The following is a 16956-nucleotide window of genomic DNA, read 5'->3' as shown; positions in this document are numbered from 1 at the left end:
CTGTGGCTCTGGCTACTGCCACACAACGCATTGTGATTCAGTCTAGCCGTCTGACTCTGACTGGTAGAAACAGTTTGTGCGACCATATTTGATTTTAGTGTTATCAGTCAGATGTTGATAGAAATAGCTGCTGAGTTCAGATTTTACGTTATCGTATAAAGCTGCATCCGACATACGCTTATATAAAGACAGCCAACATATGTTATACCAGTATTGGGTTATGCCCCTCAAGTGTGGTTATCGTACCTCAAAAAGCACAAAGATCTGACCGTGAGCGTCCAGAGAAGAGCAACCAAGATGGTACCTGAATTAAGAGAAGTAAGCTACAGTGACGGGCAGAGGACTATAAATTTGTCACTTTCTCAGATGCAGCACTAAAGTAGACCGAGGGATAAGCTGGGCAAGAAGCTGGTTAGTAAGGATGTAAATAAGTCCTGTCTTAGCGTAAGGTTGGTGGATGGATTGAACGGACGAAGATGCCAGTAGATTACAAAGGTGTAAAATGCTAATTATTGGTTGAGAAAATTCATGAGATGGGTCCCCACAATCATGAAATCTCTCCCTGTGCGGTAAAAATAGGTAATCATACAAACGCACTCATCTCTGCTAACAAAATGATATATTATTTTGTCATTATCATGATGCTACTAGTTACTTGTCAGTAGGTGAATATATTTACCCCAAACTCTTTCACATATTATTTTGACCCTGAATACCTACCCGGGTCACTTGTCCTGATCACCTCTACTGATCATTTAATTACCTACCATGATCACGTACTCTGATAACCAACCCAGGTCACCTATCATGACCGCCTACCCAGACCACTTACCCTGACGACCTACCCAGATCACATCCCTGAGGTCTCACCCTGATCACCTACCTATAGCACTCAAATATTTCATCATTGATTTAGTAAACGTTGCAATCGACATGGCTGGAGGCCATCCATCCGTGTTTCTCCTCCGCACCTTTAACTTTCCAAACATTCTACTCAGCCGGCTCTCACTGGTAAAACGTTCCACGCACCTGGTCATTGGCCTTGGCCAAGCTTATGTGCCCTTGACACGCTCGTGGCTCGTTCCTACTGCTCGTGCTAAAGTGAAATAGACGTGAAGTGGCGGGTTACGAGAGTGGCGCCCTCTCACACTGATTGTCAGGAACCGTTGGCCAGAACCCGTTTGTTGTCTTTCTCATTCCCTCTCATCTGTCACCTGTTTTCACCAAAATACTTTCCACTTGTTCAAAATACATAAGTAACTGGAATATTCTGCTTCTTACAAATTTAGTGATGTTTCTCGTTATATAACGATGTTTCTCATTATATAACATTGTTTCTCGTTATATAACAATGTTTCTCGTTATGCAAAGAACAGTTAGCAGGTACGTCCATTGTTGGCCACGTTGCTGCTGCTGCTGCAGGCCCTCGGTATGCTAGTTTAAGCCACATTCTAACTAACTTCCAGGTTCTCCTATTTTCTTTTTTCTCATTTGTCTTCTCTTCCAGTACCCAGTACTCTGCCCTGCCCTGCTACGCTTCCTTATATTGAGTCTCTTCTTTATATATATATATATATATATATATATATATATATATATATATATATATATATATATATATGTATATATATTTCTTGAGGCACTTCTCATTCACACTGTACCTACTGCTGTCTGCTATCCCTCACACGCAAGACCAGTTTGTACAATTCCTCTACGTATTTCGGATATTTGTGATGGACCTTCGACGTCGACCAAGGATACCTGGAAGAGACAACCCTGATACAGCAGATGTCTCACAAGTAGATCATTGTAATCATATCAATACTTGTGGTGAACAGGAGCATGATATATCAGTACCTTCTCCGGTTGCCTCACTTACTCACGACACAGAACGAAATATACAGCCGAGTGCTCATCATCCTCACAAAGGAGGCGTCCACAGTGTGTCAAGGGTCACATCCTACAAGGGATCCGATAGCATGTTATGGAGCCAGCTCGAGATCTGCACCCCGACCAGCCGGGTATGTTTACTGGTGGTGTGGCCTCGTGAGTCGCGTTCAGACCGGCAGCCATGAAATCGAATCTGCACATAATTGGCCTTGAAGCTGCCACGGGCGAGAGTGTGATAACAGCTTTATGTGGACAATATCATCAGCAGCAGACCATTCGTTGCCTCCTAACGCAGATGAAGACGACACTGGCCGAGGCTCGCCACAACCTGCTGGGCAGCCAACCCTAGGTCCAGCCTCCTGAGAATGAAGAAGTTGGTGATTGAAACTTTTTTGAAATGATGATTTTCCCAAGGATTATTTTCCTGACAAGCATTCCCAGAGTGAATAACTTCAAACCTGAGATGAACAACCCCGAACCTAAAGTGAACAATTTCAAACCTGTTTTCAAACCTGAAGTGAATAACTTCAAACCTGTGGTGAACAACCCCAAAACTGAGGTGAACAACTTCATACCTGAGGTGAACAACTTCAAACCTGTGGTGAACAATTTCAAACATGTTGCAAACAAATGCCATGTGTGAACAGCACTTGTGTTGGGAAATGTCGAATGCACGTCCAGGCATTCGTACCGAATGATTCAGAATTTTCTTCATGATTCCAATTACTTGAGGTAACAGGTTTCTCCATGAAACTCAAAATATTTTATATTCAATCAAAGAAAATTTTCTCCACATTTCAGATATCATTTGCTTCAGTCGTACTGAGTCATCGATAACCTTCATAAAAACATGTTATGAGAATTCTTTTTCTTAGTTTTGATTAAGCTTTTTATACAAGAGCGTCAGTTAGCAGGAAGCATAGAATCAGAGCGCTTGGAATATCGGCAGGACCTTTTCGTTGTTTTAAGCACATAGTTTCCCAGAAGATAAGAATATTGGTCAAAATTCATCTTGGATCCAACACAGACGTACAGAGATATAGCCCACTACTGCAGGTGGGCAGCCGAGCAACAAGACCTTCATCACACCAGAGGCAAGATGTCGAAGCTACGAAAACAATGACTTTTGTTGCGCGAGAAACAACTGCAAATTAATTTTCTGCTGGTTCAGCTGCCAGCTGCTGCATATTGGAGGGTGGCCTGGGAGGCTGTGCTGCAAGTGTCAGGTGGTGATGCAGATGTTAGACTAAAATTTGGGCATGAGATGTGTCCGTCCGACGGAGGGAAGAGACATTTGACAGCAGGAGGAACTGAAACTATCACAACCGGAGGAACTAAATACAGCTAATCAATTTTGGTAAAATTCGATTCATTTTATAATCAAGCAAGATGAGTTTGTATGATGAATTAACTAAATGTTGTCTTTAGCTAATCGTCGCCTGAACGCAGAGGTCTGTGATCATTTCTGATGACTTAAAGGGTTCATTGATGGAAACTGTTCACGGCTTGGACCGCTGACATCTAGAATGTCTGACTCATGTAATACGATAATGTGAATCATTTTACACTTGGGATATGGTATCATGACTTAGAAGTTACCTTACTATCTGGAGTCATTTAGTCACTTTAAGTAGGGGAATGTCCCCTTAGTACCAGTCGTCACGTTATCTTCGTCACTGTGGCACTAAAGTGGTCGAATTATTCCATTTTGCCTTACCTGTACACATTACACTCACTATCTTTGACAATAACAAGTCATGTGCCCAACCCTCCTTCCCCTACTCCTCACCAACTTCTCTTTTACTTCTTTCTCAATGGTCCACACAGCCAATTCTTTCTCCTGCTGAAGCGTTTCTAACACCCCCAGTGGAAATCATGTTCCTCGGACATACTCAAGACTGATTTCTCCTGCTCATGTTGAGGTAAGGCAGACATGAGCCGGCAGGTCCCTCTGGAGGAAAGGAAGGAGGAGGGCGTCTTCCTCACAAGGTGACCAAACTCGGACCTCCTTCTACCTCCCTTACTTCTATAACATTCTCTCTCTCTCTCTCTCTCTCTCTCTCTCTCTCTCTCTCTCTCTCTCTGCAGACTATATAAGAACGCATACGTGCCTCTTGTCTGCGCCTCATGAGGATATCGTCTCTCACGAAAGTTTCTGATGTATATTGCTCTTCATGACTTTTCCCACCATCAGCTGCACTTTATATAAGCCCCGCCAGGAAGGCCTCTCGTGGTCCAGGTTGTTCGCCTGACGTCACACCATAACTCCGTGACTTGCGATCGTGTTAACCCATCACAAATCGAGGTCTCATATAAGATAGGTTTTAGGGAATAGCCAGAGGTAAGATCCACTGAATGTGTCAGGTAAACAAACTGTTTGTTCCTGGAAAATGTGTCACTTGGAGGTAGCGTGACATCTCCTAGATGTAACTAAAACCATCATCATAACCAGTGTCTCGTATGGTAAATCTAAATACATTGTTAGCTCCGCTGTTGGTTATTTGGACATCATTGCCGATGTTTCCTAATTTCACACACACACACACACACACACACACACACACACACACACACACACACCTGAAAATACATTGTTTCCGTCCTGTTGATCGTGTTTAATATCGTGCGTCCTTCTGATCAATATGGAGAAATTCACTACTGACGATATAAAATACACCCAAGGGATGCACTGCCATATAAATATTCATGTCCTATTGCAATGGAAATTACTACCAACTTGTTTTAAAAAGCGTCTCATTAACTCATTGTACACCCGAGGCTTATTTTGTGCGGCGGTAAACGGTGCTAATGTGCGGCGTGAATAGAGCGTGTTTGTCAATATTAGGTGACCATGGCAACGCTGGTAACTCTCTTATGTAAGAGAATAATGAAGCATTGTATATATGGCGGGAGCAGGAGCTGGAGGCAGGCATGATGATACCTGCTGCCACGGCTGGAGATAGGCAACGTGAGACTTACTGCCACGAACAAGAGCTAAAGACGCGATATGAAATAATCAAATTTTGTGGAGAAACGAATGTTATTAGTCTAGTTGTCAGATGTTTTGGGGAAACCATTACCATGTGAATGCTGAGGTCCGGTCATGTGTAATTCACTGAAACTACAGCTCACAGTCCACAACCAGGGCCCACAGACCTTTCCCTGTAAACCTTTTGTGCATACATTTCTATATGCATGCATATCTGCATATATAAGCTATACAGATACAAGAGCTCTTCAGGGACGATGATGGTATCACTCCTGATACACAGAATGTGATCTTCAGTCGATTACAGTACAGTAATTGTAACAGTATATGAAATGACGATTATGTAGCGATCAGCGTACGCTGGGCTGTTGCTATCTATAGCAGTGTAGATTCTGCCATGAGTTCGGCCCCGCTCCTGCTTGGCCTGGGGTCTGACATGGGCAGCAGTAAGATCGCTAACTTTATGAGGGTAATAACATTATCAGTCGACCGTCTGTTGCCTCCTAACCAAGAGGAAGCAGCCCTTACCAGCTGGGTCACGGTCCCGAGGGACACGTGAATGGCCCTGGCCTGGCCCTGGTTCTAGCCCTGGCCTGGCCCTAGTCCTGGCCCTTGCCTGGCCCTGGTCTGGCCTGGCCGTGGTCCTGGCCCTGGCCCACGCATGGAAGAACAGGATCTTCAGTAAAGTAGTGACGCTATCTTATAACTGAAAGTTTCTTGGTCGGTACTGTCAAATATCTCTACATATGGCAGGAATTCATCCGTCATTTTGTTTCTATTGTATATAACAGTTATTGAATCCCACGTGTAGTGTTATGTAGTATGTGCTGTTGTACTTACATATTACACTGTTGCCGTGTCAGTTGTCTGTGGGTATTTGTCTCTAGATTTCATCAGGTACGCCTGAGGCATTTGCTTTTGTCTAAGTTTCCTAAACAAAATCTGAAATATGACAAGTTCACCAGTTGTCAGTTGATAATAAGGATCCGTGGTGGGAACCAGTCAGCTCTGTTTTCTGTATGCAGAACGTTTGCCGAAATATACTCTTCTGTCGGTGTAACTTTTGTGTGGAAGAAATATCAATGATGAAACTTTTCAATGCGCTAATTCTTTCACAAACATAATATTGGTGTGTTCTAACCTAACCCTGCAAGGCAAGCGAAACAACAGACCTAAAAAGTGTTCAGAATTCTCTCATGCCCCATACCAACATGGTAAAGGAACTAAATTACCGAGCATATATATATATATATATATATATATATATATATATATATATATATATATATATATATATATATATATATATTTGTATATATACATACATATATATATATATATATATATATATATATATATATATATATATATATATATATATATATATATTCCTATGAGTCCACGGGGAAAATGAAACACGAAAAGTTCCCAAGTGCTTTTTCGCTGGGACGCCATTTGGTAAAATGGCGCCCTAGCTTCGTCTCTTCGATGTATATCAACTGACTGTTATATTTCTCTCTTGTATCTCCCCTGATGATGTGATTATTACGCGAAAGTGCACTTGGGAACTTTTCGTGTTTCATTTTCCCCGTGGACTCATAGGAATATCTTGATCACGCGCAAAATTGTGATTCTTTTCTACATATATATATATATATATATATATATATATATATATATATATATATATATATATATATATATATTATAGTTATTTGAGCGTTTGTTGATTTTTCCTTCATATATCCACTTGAGGCCGTGATGTCATCTTCCACCATAATATTTCTCTCAGTGTGAGATGTATGTACATTGTTTGTCAGAGAGAACTGTTCTGGCAGATTACAGGCTGTCATTTGTTTCCCTGACAGTGGCAGCTCCACCAACCACTGATGGCTGGGGCTGTCTCCTCTCTCACTGCGCGCTGGGTTTTGACCACTCCCAGCACAAGCCCCTATGGGTGTTCTCTAACTCTACATTTTCGCCTAAGGGAGTTCTCTTCCATATTTTGTCTTATATGGCTTCCTTTCCATTCTTGTTTTAGCTGTTTATTCCTTAATTTCAATTTCTGCTGAGTTGTACCGACAGTTTTGTAATAACTCATTTTCGTATTTCATTTCAGGTGGATACATGAGAGTATCTCACTGTATGGTAATCAGGATCAACACAATTGATCAGAGTCGTCTGCTGGGTCAGTCACTACACATAATGGTGTGGACACAAGAGGTGGTAAGTTGTTGCCCATTTTTTTCATTTTCTCTTTAATTTAGGATTTTATGCGTGTCTTCCTGGTTATTGTAGAAAGCTAGATGGCCGAGCAGAAAATCCTTAACAAAAAATGACAGAGTTCAGAAAAAGAAAAAGAAAATGAGCTCAGAAAACAAATTTGTTGGGTTGTTCACCATTGATCATTTCATTAACATGGGCGTCGCTCCCTGTCATATACCTTGTGTGGATGAGTGAAACCCCGTCACCCACACAGATGACCGCGCACTACGTAACATCTTCAGAAAAATTACAGAATTGTAATTTTCTTCTTTGTGTATGGTTGGTGTTGTTGCCGTCCGTCAGTGTGATTATGATTATCACTGCTCAGCACTGGTTATGATTATCACTTCTCGTCACTGTTATATTAACAGCATTATTATGTGTGGTATTCAGCTGAGCATTTATCTCAGTCTTGAGGATGGAGTTTCAGTTTTAACTCAATATCATACACTGGTTCTCTGCTTCACTCTATCAGGTTTCTCCCTCAGTGCGTGCGTGGTGCTGGCCTTACCAGCTGTATGTAGCTCATAATGTGACGCCACAACTACGTTCCTCTTCGTCACTCCTTTGACTCGGCGTCAGCATCACAGTCACTCTGATAACTTGAGAGAACTTACTGAGTTCATATGAGGAACAGTGGATGTTAAGCTCGTTTCTGGGATATGAATTGAGTAATGGCGAGTTTGATGTCATTTTCTAACTTACTTTTGACGCTTGCTTCACTGCATTCCCTCTTAGTGTAGGATCATCGGTGACTTCCATGGTAACCCTCGCTTTATCCTACGAAACCAATTTGAAATGCGCAAAATCAGTCAGCATTACGGAGGATTTGATACATCTCTCGTTTACTTTTCGTATTCATAACTTTTTATGGACTTTGTATTTGCTTATGGATACTCAGTAGGTCATATTACAAGGATAGTTGAAAGAGTCGCTGGAAATGCCAGGAATATTATGGAAAGATGCAATATGAAACAGAGGAGTCTTTCAGGGATAGAGTAGATGGCCTTTTATACTGAGGTGTCCATTTTCATCTTAGCGAGTTAGTTGGTGTCCAGAGAGACTTTGTGTTTGTAAGGAAGGAATTGAATAGAGAAAATCGCAGAGGAGGAAGAGCGTTAAACAGTTGATGTATAGCCAAGCTATACATAATATGTAATATGATATGATGTAACGTGAGTTAGTGTGACTTCAGGAACGGGGGTGGGGGGCCTCCTAATTAGATCGTCAAATTAACTTGTATAAAGAATATAGAGTGACATCTATATACAGTCACCCACCACTTGTGGATACTGTGTAAGTGAACTCGACTCAGATGTTCTCGATGAATTACTTGAAGGATAACACTGCCGCTCCTCAACATTTGAGGCATTGTTTCATTTCTTCAAGGAAACAGTAATTACAAGAACATACTTGCAAGTTTATAATGAGACAATAAAGTTAAAAGGTTGACAAGAAATGAGGATAACATGTCTGTCGTCGAAATCCCTCAGAGTTTACAAGATACTTCACAAATTGTAGGATATATAACCGTAATACAGAGAGTATTTGATAAGTTGCCCTTGAAAATTTTGAGGCAATTCATTACTCTTCTGTGATTATCCCGCATCTCTGGTTTATTTCTTGTCCTTAATCTCGAGGAATATAATTATCAATATGCAGTGCAGTATCGTCCTTACTTTCGTTTCCCTTGTGTGTGTTCATCCACATTAGTCGATCTCTTCCACTTGTCGACTACCAACTCTATGAGAGAGTGAAACAGTTTTACATTAACAACTGTCTCTCTCTGCTCAGCTGTATGCCATTGCTCATGTATTAAGAATATCATTTCAAGTGAAAAAGATATAGATTTGACTACTTTGGATGTACAGGCAGGTGCAGTATAAGAGTCCACTCCATACTGTTGATTCGTTTCTTGCTAATATCATACGTGTTACAACCTACTTCTGACACTCCCTGCTCCCTCTTGATGAAAGAATTGTTACCTGATAAATTCTGAGCCACGCTCGAGAGTCGTGCTGGGGTGATAGAGGTTCAGTTCCCTACACAGACGCCAGTTCTCGTCTGGCTTATATAGAGATTATGATGCGGTGCGTCAGGTATGCCTGCTGTCCTGTAGCAGGAGCCAAGGCCATTCTATCCGAGTGTCCGGCACCCTCGGCTCCCGGGGTAGGAGGCAGGCAGCCGTGACACAACGGATGGCTCAGCTCTCCAGGCACATTTCATGGGTGGTTTACCAAGCAGTTCTCCCCAGTTGACCTAGGATGAAATGGCTCGAGACGAGTGTACTGGTTGTCAGCATCACCCCTTCCTCCGAGGGTCGTGATACACACTACAACAGATGGCTAGAGGAGTTTGTACACAACCTGTCGTTCCTGTGGTTCCGCAAGCCTCAGCCAGTTGACTTTATCTTGTCTGTTCCACGTTGTTTCACGAATTCTTGCTTCCTAGCGTTCCTCATTCATGTAATGAACCAGTATCAGACAGCTTTTGTTTATTTCATTAATCATAATCGTGTCACACGCAAGACTGCCCAGCTGTGATGACGCGAACTGTACTGTGTCGTCTGCTTCACTTTCGGATTATTTACGTATCTCGAGTTCAGTTGTTTTATGCTTTTGATTCAGTGTTACGAGACGGCAACAACGAAGCTCAAGAATGAAGAATTTTGAAGATATAAAGATATAAGTAATGAAGCAAATGATCACACCAAGAACTTAAGAATTCAAAACTCGAAAGTTATGAAACAGAAATTAATTATGTCCTTACAATATACAACCTGAACCATTACTTTAACTTGTGGTCGATTACGACTCAGCACACACACACACACACACACACACACACACACACAGGGTGACATCAGGAGCTACACGTCCGTCACCTTTGAGAGTAATTCTCTAACAAACCGAAGAATAAGACTAACAGGAACATTCTAAGTTTGTGAATCAAGTTAGCAGTTAGTGTACACGTGTTGTGGATATAAGAGGATCACCGGTTGATGTCTGGAAGGGGTTGGAGTCGATGATGAGGGGATCGTTTAATTGATGATGACTGAGATGGAGTTGGAGGAATTTTATTTCGTTATCAGTAATCATCTAAGGAGCTTTTTATTAGAGAGACTTCCGGTGTTACTTAGTACCGTTTTCCAGGGGTTTCTGCACCCATAAGGCCGCACTTCACTCAGTAGCTTAGACAGGATGGACTCCTTTGAAACGAAAAGTTCTTTGACGAAACTACTCTCTTTTGTAAGCTGACGATGATGTAAGCTCGCCAAAGGTAACTTTTGCTGTGCAACCTCAAACAGACGGAGCCCGGTGGCACCAATTGAAGAAATCGATGTAGCTGATAAATTCATTGAATGTATGGATATAATTGATATGTTAATGGTCGACCTTTTTCATAATAACCCGTAATCTTGTCACTCAGCATAATACAAGATTAGCTTGGCTTCTACCAGTGGCTTATCAGTTGTGCAGTCTAACCAACCAACTTCTTATGAGCGGGAGAGCATTAAGGATTACAAGATCGCGTAGGGTCTTTGTCAGGCCCAAGTGGCCAAATAATCATGACATTAGATGTTACAAAGTTTGTAATTACATACGCTGGTATTATTACTAATGTATATCCCTCCTGGGTAATTACCTTAACCCTTGGGTTACATTTGTAGTTTTGATGCTATATTAGGCCATCATATGCTTGTAGTGCAGCAATGTATTCATGTTATTCTTTCCTCGTGAGCTCACCCACATGGATTCGTATTTGCCAGGTACTATGAGCTTGAGCTTCATCGGCTGTTACTGCAGCCCAAGTGGGTTAGCAACTGCCTCTTGAATGAATATGTTATATGTAATACAATGACAAATGCATTATAGAGTTTTGAAATATAAAGAAGATTGCTAAAATCTGGTTCTGTGCTCAGCCTGACCAAATTTTGACACTTGCTACACTGTTCTTCGTGTTAGTGCAGGGCCATTCCTGACAACGCTCAGTGAGTCTGCCTCTCGGCGATGATACTCACTAGCTAACAGTAGATTTGCATGTTTGATATACAAGGTCAGGTTGTGTCTAAGGTTGGCTCAGGTGGTTTGAGCCCTTGTGCAATTGTCTTGTTTACGTGGTCCTATGCTTACGTTCATGGGTCAGATTAGAGGCCAAACTATCATACGCAAAGGTTGTCCCATCATGCTTCAGGATCGCGCCGTCATAATCATTAAGCTGATGCCACCATCGGGATGATGATGCTGACGCACTGGAGTAAGAAAAAGACTCACTGGAAACTAAAAAAAGTGAGATAGATTAGAAAAAATTGGAATAGGAAAAGTTGCGATGGTTGGGAAGAGGTGATGCTTCACCACACCAGCGTCCTTTTCCGTGTGAGCGGGTACAGTTGGTGAGCTCCGGAATCGGGTACATATTCGCTTTTCAGCTGCGGCTGAGTCCGTGGTAACAGAGTGGCTGGCTCCCCCAGGCCCTGGGGAAGGCCGGCAGGCATGAGACAACGATTGGCCGAACCATGCGTGGGTGGTTTACCTAACTGCTCTCCCTACCTGACGAGAGATGCAGTGGTCTTCACCAGTCATTGAATACACGGCTTTCGACACAACAAGCCAGGAATTTACCTTGGAGTTTTGGTAGGTAAACCTGCCAGAAATAATTCTACTCTTTGAGAGGCAAAAAAAAATAAATTCGGTTAGTGTGCTCGCTGGTTGGTAGACATGTGATCAGTAATGGAAGAGAGGATTTACTTGTTTTATAATGATGTGAGGAAGTGAAAAATATTGATGCATCTAAGTAAGATGATGGCGCCGACGTCAGTTGAGGGAATCAGCGTTGTCTATGTATGTGTTAAGTGTCGATGAAGATAAAATGGTTTCTTAACTTAATGGAGCTGATAGACTTTTATCTTTCAGGTACTTGGGTATAACTCACGTAGCTGTTGCAGCTGGAACAATTTTCTTTTAGTTTATAAAGATCTTAGTGGCTGGCTGGTCTGGAATTACACCCAAGTCGTTAGTAATTCGTGCTGGTGAGAGTCCTGCCGCGCAAGACGTCACCAACAGAAATAATATAATCATTCGGGAGAAGCAATGTAGTTCTTCATGACTTAAAATCTTCATGGTTCTCTTCTTGTAGTTATACTTAACTAGTTTCCTCGTGGAGGATCTTCTACGTGTAACGTACAACGTCCTTAACACACTATATTCCCCTCAGCGCGTCTCTGCTGTCTCTCTCACACCTCTGTCACGTCATCTCTGTCACGTCTATTTCATCAGCTCAGAGTGTAGAACAGAATAACGTCATGAGCCTCATGTCATGAGCTTATTCTCCTGTTTATAACTCTCCCATCATGTAACCCCTCGTAGCCAGAATTAACTAACTTCAGGAAGCATGATCATCATAAGTGCATCATGTTATCTTAGTCTTCCGTGTACAACATAATGGCAGAATCTGTTCATTTTCCAACTTCTCAAATGATACTAATGCTTGATACATAATACTCAACACTTTCATAATACTCAGCACTTTCATGATATTCAACACTTTCATAATATTGAACACTTTCATAATATTGAACACTTTCATTATATTGAACACTTTCATGATATTGAACACTTTCATAATATTCAACACTTTCATTATATTGAACACTTTCATTATATTGAACACTTTCATGGTATTCAACACTTTCATTGTATTGAACACTTTCATTATATTGAACACTTTCATGGTATTCAACACTTTCATTGTATTGAACAGTTCTCATTAAACATAATTAATGAGAACGGTAGATCTTTTGGAGCTGTCTTGTCGACGTAAACGTACACAGGTCATGTTTATAATTCGTATCTTTTACGTCTAATAAGTGAGCCTTGGAATGAGGGGAAGTTGGTGTCCTGTAAGAACACCCTCTTAGTGAATACTGAGAAAAGGGAAGAGAAAAGTTGGGTTGTGTTGGAAGAGATGGTGTTTCACCTCACTTGCGTTCGCTCTCACCTGACTGGTGTCAGCTGGTGTGTGATCAGTTGGGGATATATGGCTGCTGTTTGGCGTGGTTCAAGTCCTCAGTAACTGAGTGACAGACAGGTTCCAGGCCTCGGTCAAGGCTGGTCTGCTGGCAGGCATGAGACAAGGACTCATCTAGCAGGATGGACCTGACACTCATTCCAGCTGACGCTGGATGATTTGGCTGTAGACGGGTGCCGTGGAGATCGCCCCTCGGGTCCCATCTGAGGCTCTACATACAACACATTAACCAAAGAACCTGGTTGTATGTTGAACTACAACCCGTCGTTTTTTTTTTCAAAGTTGTGACAATGTGGAAAATGCATTTTGTAAACTTTCATCAGTATGTTTGAATTGTCAATTCTGGAATATTGCTTTTCAAAATTCTACATGAAAAATAATCTAACATCTTCCCGACTTTTTATGTAGCTATCTCTAGCGCTTATGTATGAAAACATCGTCTGTTTAGTTTATCTTTCAACTTATTTTAGTTCTCTTACCGGACTTGATATGTTCTTCACAAGCAGCAACCCTTCTCCAACGTAGAAAAAAAAGTTCCCTCTTCCCACTTTCCTTATATGTCATGATATTAACGCTCCAAATATGCTGACCACAGTCTGTACATTCTTTCCTGTTTACCATAACACAGCCATCACATACCTATCTTATGGATATCATATTTCAGCAAACTATGTCTCCTTCCCCACAGACAAAATGTTTTTGCTTTCTCAAACTACCACCAACCTTTTCCCTGAACTTACATAATTCATCCCTTAATCTGGACCCTCAAACGAGTGTTCCTCCATAGTGAGAAGTAACTGAAGGTGTTGTAAAGAGGGAATTATTACGTGAGAGAGGGAGCAAGTCGACCCCAGTGTGTGTACTGCGATAGTTGTCGGCTGTGAGGTGTGCAGTGAAACGTTGGTCCACTGCCGTACTGAACCCCACCTCCCTGAAATCCTATTTGTGTTCGGGTGGTCGACCTCCCCAGCTGTAGCAATGGACCGCCCTGATGCACCTCTCTCGTCGTCCTCATATAGTCTTGCTAGTCGGACTTCACCGCTCGTCCGCATCTGTCAACCTCCTCTCACTTGCTGCAGTAAAAATGAGCTGTTTTTCCGAAACTTAAAATACTGAAGTTCTTGTGTCTATCATCAACACTAATCTGTGGCCAGGGTTATTTTGGCATGGTTGAGCTGACAACAGCAGGGGAAACTGTTCTAAGTAATCTTTACAGCAATCCTTGCCAGCAGGTTGTTGTGTAGGCGCTGTAAAATAATTCCCTCTCCACAAACCCTACTCTCTCTCTCTCTCTCTCTCTCTCTCTCTCTCTCTCTCTCTCTCTCTCTCTCTCTCTCTCTTTCTCTCTCTCTCTCATCAGCATTTAGCATCATTTGCTTTAGTCCTCTGTTTAATATGACCTGTTAAAACTGTTTCTCCAGAATCAGAATATAATCATACATGTAAGAGAGCTTGTATTACGATTGCAGAATGGAAGTGATAGTTCTGTGTGGAAGGTGACGCAACATAATTGATACGTTTGAGGACAGACTTGACCGATACTTCAAGTTCACTGCTGACAGTAGATGTGCTTCAGTTGGTATAAAAATTACAGGTGCTTCTCCTTCACTCATAGGTTTACCTTTTAATTTTTCACCATTAACTTCTACGTTTTTGATCTCTCCTACTACCATAAATAACCTCGAAAGGACCCGATGGTCTGTTGCTGTTCTTATTCTCTTATGTTCCTTTGACAGTTATTGTGGGTAAGAAGTTGGCCAGTATGTGCAGCGAGGACGACAGGGACACCTGCTCGTCTTGGAGATGATAAAAGGTGCAATAGAAGAGGTGTTCATTGTTATCAAGTGGAGTGTAAGATAACCTTGCCACAGTCCTGACTAGGATGTTGTTGTTGCTGCCCCAGAAGTTATTCATTCCGTTTTCCCCACGTCAGTACGTTTCTGTTGACCTTTAGAATCAACATTTCTTCTTTCAGTCCCTTTCGCTCCTCTGATTCCACTTTTTTGCTTCTTTCAGCGATCCTCTTTTTCCGTTATAACCACATGCCTTTATCACATAACCACTATCTTTTCCCAGTTCTTTCACCACCTAGCATCTGTCGTCGTAACTGGAAATATCTAACTTTTTTTTGTTTACAAGATCTGCAGCTTTTTAGATGTGGTGTATATCATGGTATCCTGGTACTCCTTACTCCACCACTGCTTCCTTCCGCTGCTTCATCTTCCTGCATTGCTCCATCTTCTACACTGCTATTTCATCCTTCTCCAACACCAATTTTTCCTGTTACTCAACGACAGCTTCTTGTTACTCCACCAGTGAGTCTTCACATTTCTTTACATTGTGCTTTCTCTCCTTTCTTAAATACTCTTTGTTGTTTGAATTCACTCTTAGCTTGGTTCACACGGCCAAGAAAGCATATGTAGGTCTCGTCTCAAGGTTAAATATTAAAAGATCCTGGATTTTTAACCCCTTGAACACAATGGGTAATGCGTAATGATGGCCAGGCCATCATATCCAAGGGTCGTAAGGTCTTGCTCAAGGGTCATACCTTGGTGCTCATAGGTCGTGCCCTCGTGCTCAAGAGTTTTAGGGATGTTACATAAAGATCTATGAGAGTCGGCTATTTGAGGCGTCCAGGCATTTTGTATATATCCACTGATCATCAGTTAAAGAACAACTCAAGTGAATATTTTGCTTTTCTTTTCTTGTCGAAGGTTTCGGTTACAGAGAAAAGATCTCATGGAGGTCGGTCCTGAGATGAAATATGTAAGAGGTTGAAGAGATAAAAGAGGAAGGAGAAAAGAGGAATAACAATTTAGGAGTTTTATAGAGTTACACTTGGGGAATGGTGGAGTGTTATGTATATTTCTTGTGTGTGTGTGTGTGTGTGTGTGTGTGTGTGTGTGTGTGTGTGAGAGAGAGAGAGAGAGAGAGAGAGAGAGAGAGAGAGAGAGAGAGAGAGAGAGAGAGAGAGAGAGAGAGATTTCAGAGGTACACAGTTTATTTCTTTTTTAGTTCGTAGAACCCAGCCCTCACCTGGCAAAGGCTCTTCAATAGAAAAATACAAATCTCTCTCCCGGGTTTACACGAATACCTTCAGAAGAAAGTAAGAGCTGAGTCGAACAAGATAATTCCTGAGGCTTGACTGTGTCGGCTCTCTCCTGAACGAGTCTCGCGAAGTGGAAAATTGCAGACGGTCTGGCAACAAAGAATTCTTGACACACCTTCGGGAGTCGGTCAAGTACTTTCACTAATAAGAGATCATGTTTTTCTCATTATTCATTTTGTATTGTGACTGAATTAGAATATATGTTATAACTAGCTTCCATGTGTTAAAAAGGTCCAGAAAATTTGAAGGCCAGACACTCTTAAGATACCCTCTTGCAGTAGCCTTGCATGGAAGTTTGACCAATGGCCTGAGAACACTGGTTTGGATACTAATTCAGTAAAGGTTTTAAACAATCACTGAACAAAACCCTCTACGTATAACCACGAAAGATTCTCCAGAATAGTGATCCCCAGTTTGACCTGGTCAGCCTGTTTCCACAGTGTAACTGGATCATGACCATGTTTACTTTCATGATTACCTCCTCCGTTGTTCAGCCATAATGATGATCGCTGGTATTAACTACTGTTGTTGTCAGTCGTCATCCCACGTCGCACTGTGCCACAAGCGCCCGGCCATCCCCCAGGTCGTCCTGGTGTCACATCAGTGCCTCGCTACGATGACATTTCGTTCATAGTTTGTCCTTACGCCCTTTCTTATGCTCCGGCCTCTCCATGAA

General features: G+C 41.8%; 1 protein-coding gene across 1 annotated transcript in view; it reads left to right on the top strand.

Annotated features, from left to right (window-relative positions):
• Positions 1-16956, top strand: part of LOC139763402 (tyrosine-protein kinase Dnt-like) — a 487587-nt gene that overhangs the window by 52430 nt on the left and 418201 nt on the right. Inside the window, exon 2 of the mRNA XM_071689406.1 lies at positions 6999-7105. The gene's annotated coding sequence lies outside the window, so the exon portion shown is untranslated. The remainder of the gene's footprint in view (positions 1-6998; positions 7106-16956) is intronic.

The sequence above is a fragment of the Panulirus ornatus genome, chromosome 47 (assembly GCF_036320965.1).
Source record: "Panulirus ornatus isolate Po-2019 chromosome 47, ASM3632096v1, whole genome shotgun sequence".
NCBI classification, from domain to species: domain Eukaryota; kingdom Metazoa; phylum Arthropoda; class Malacostraca; order Decapoda; family Palinuridae; genus Panulirus; species Panulirus ornatus.
This window is presented reverse-complemented; position numbering and strand designations above follow the sequence as displayed.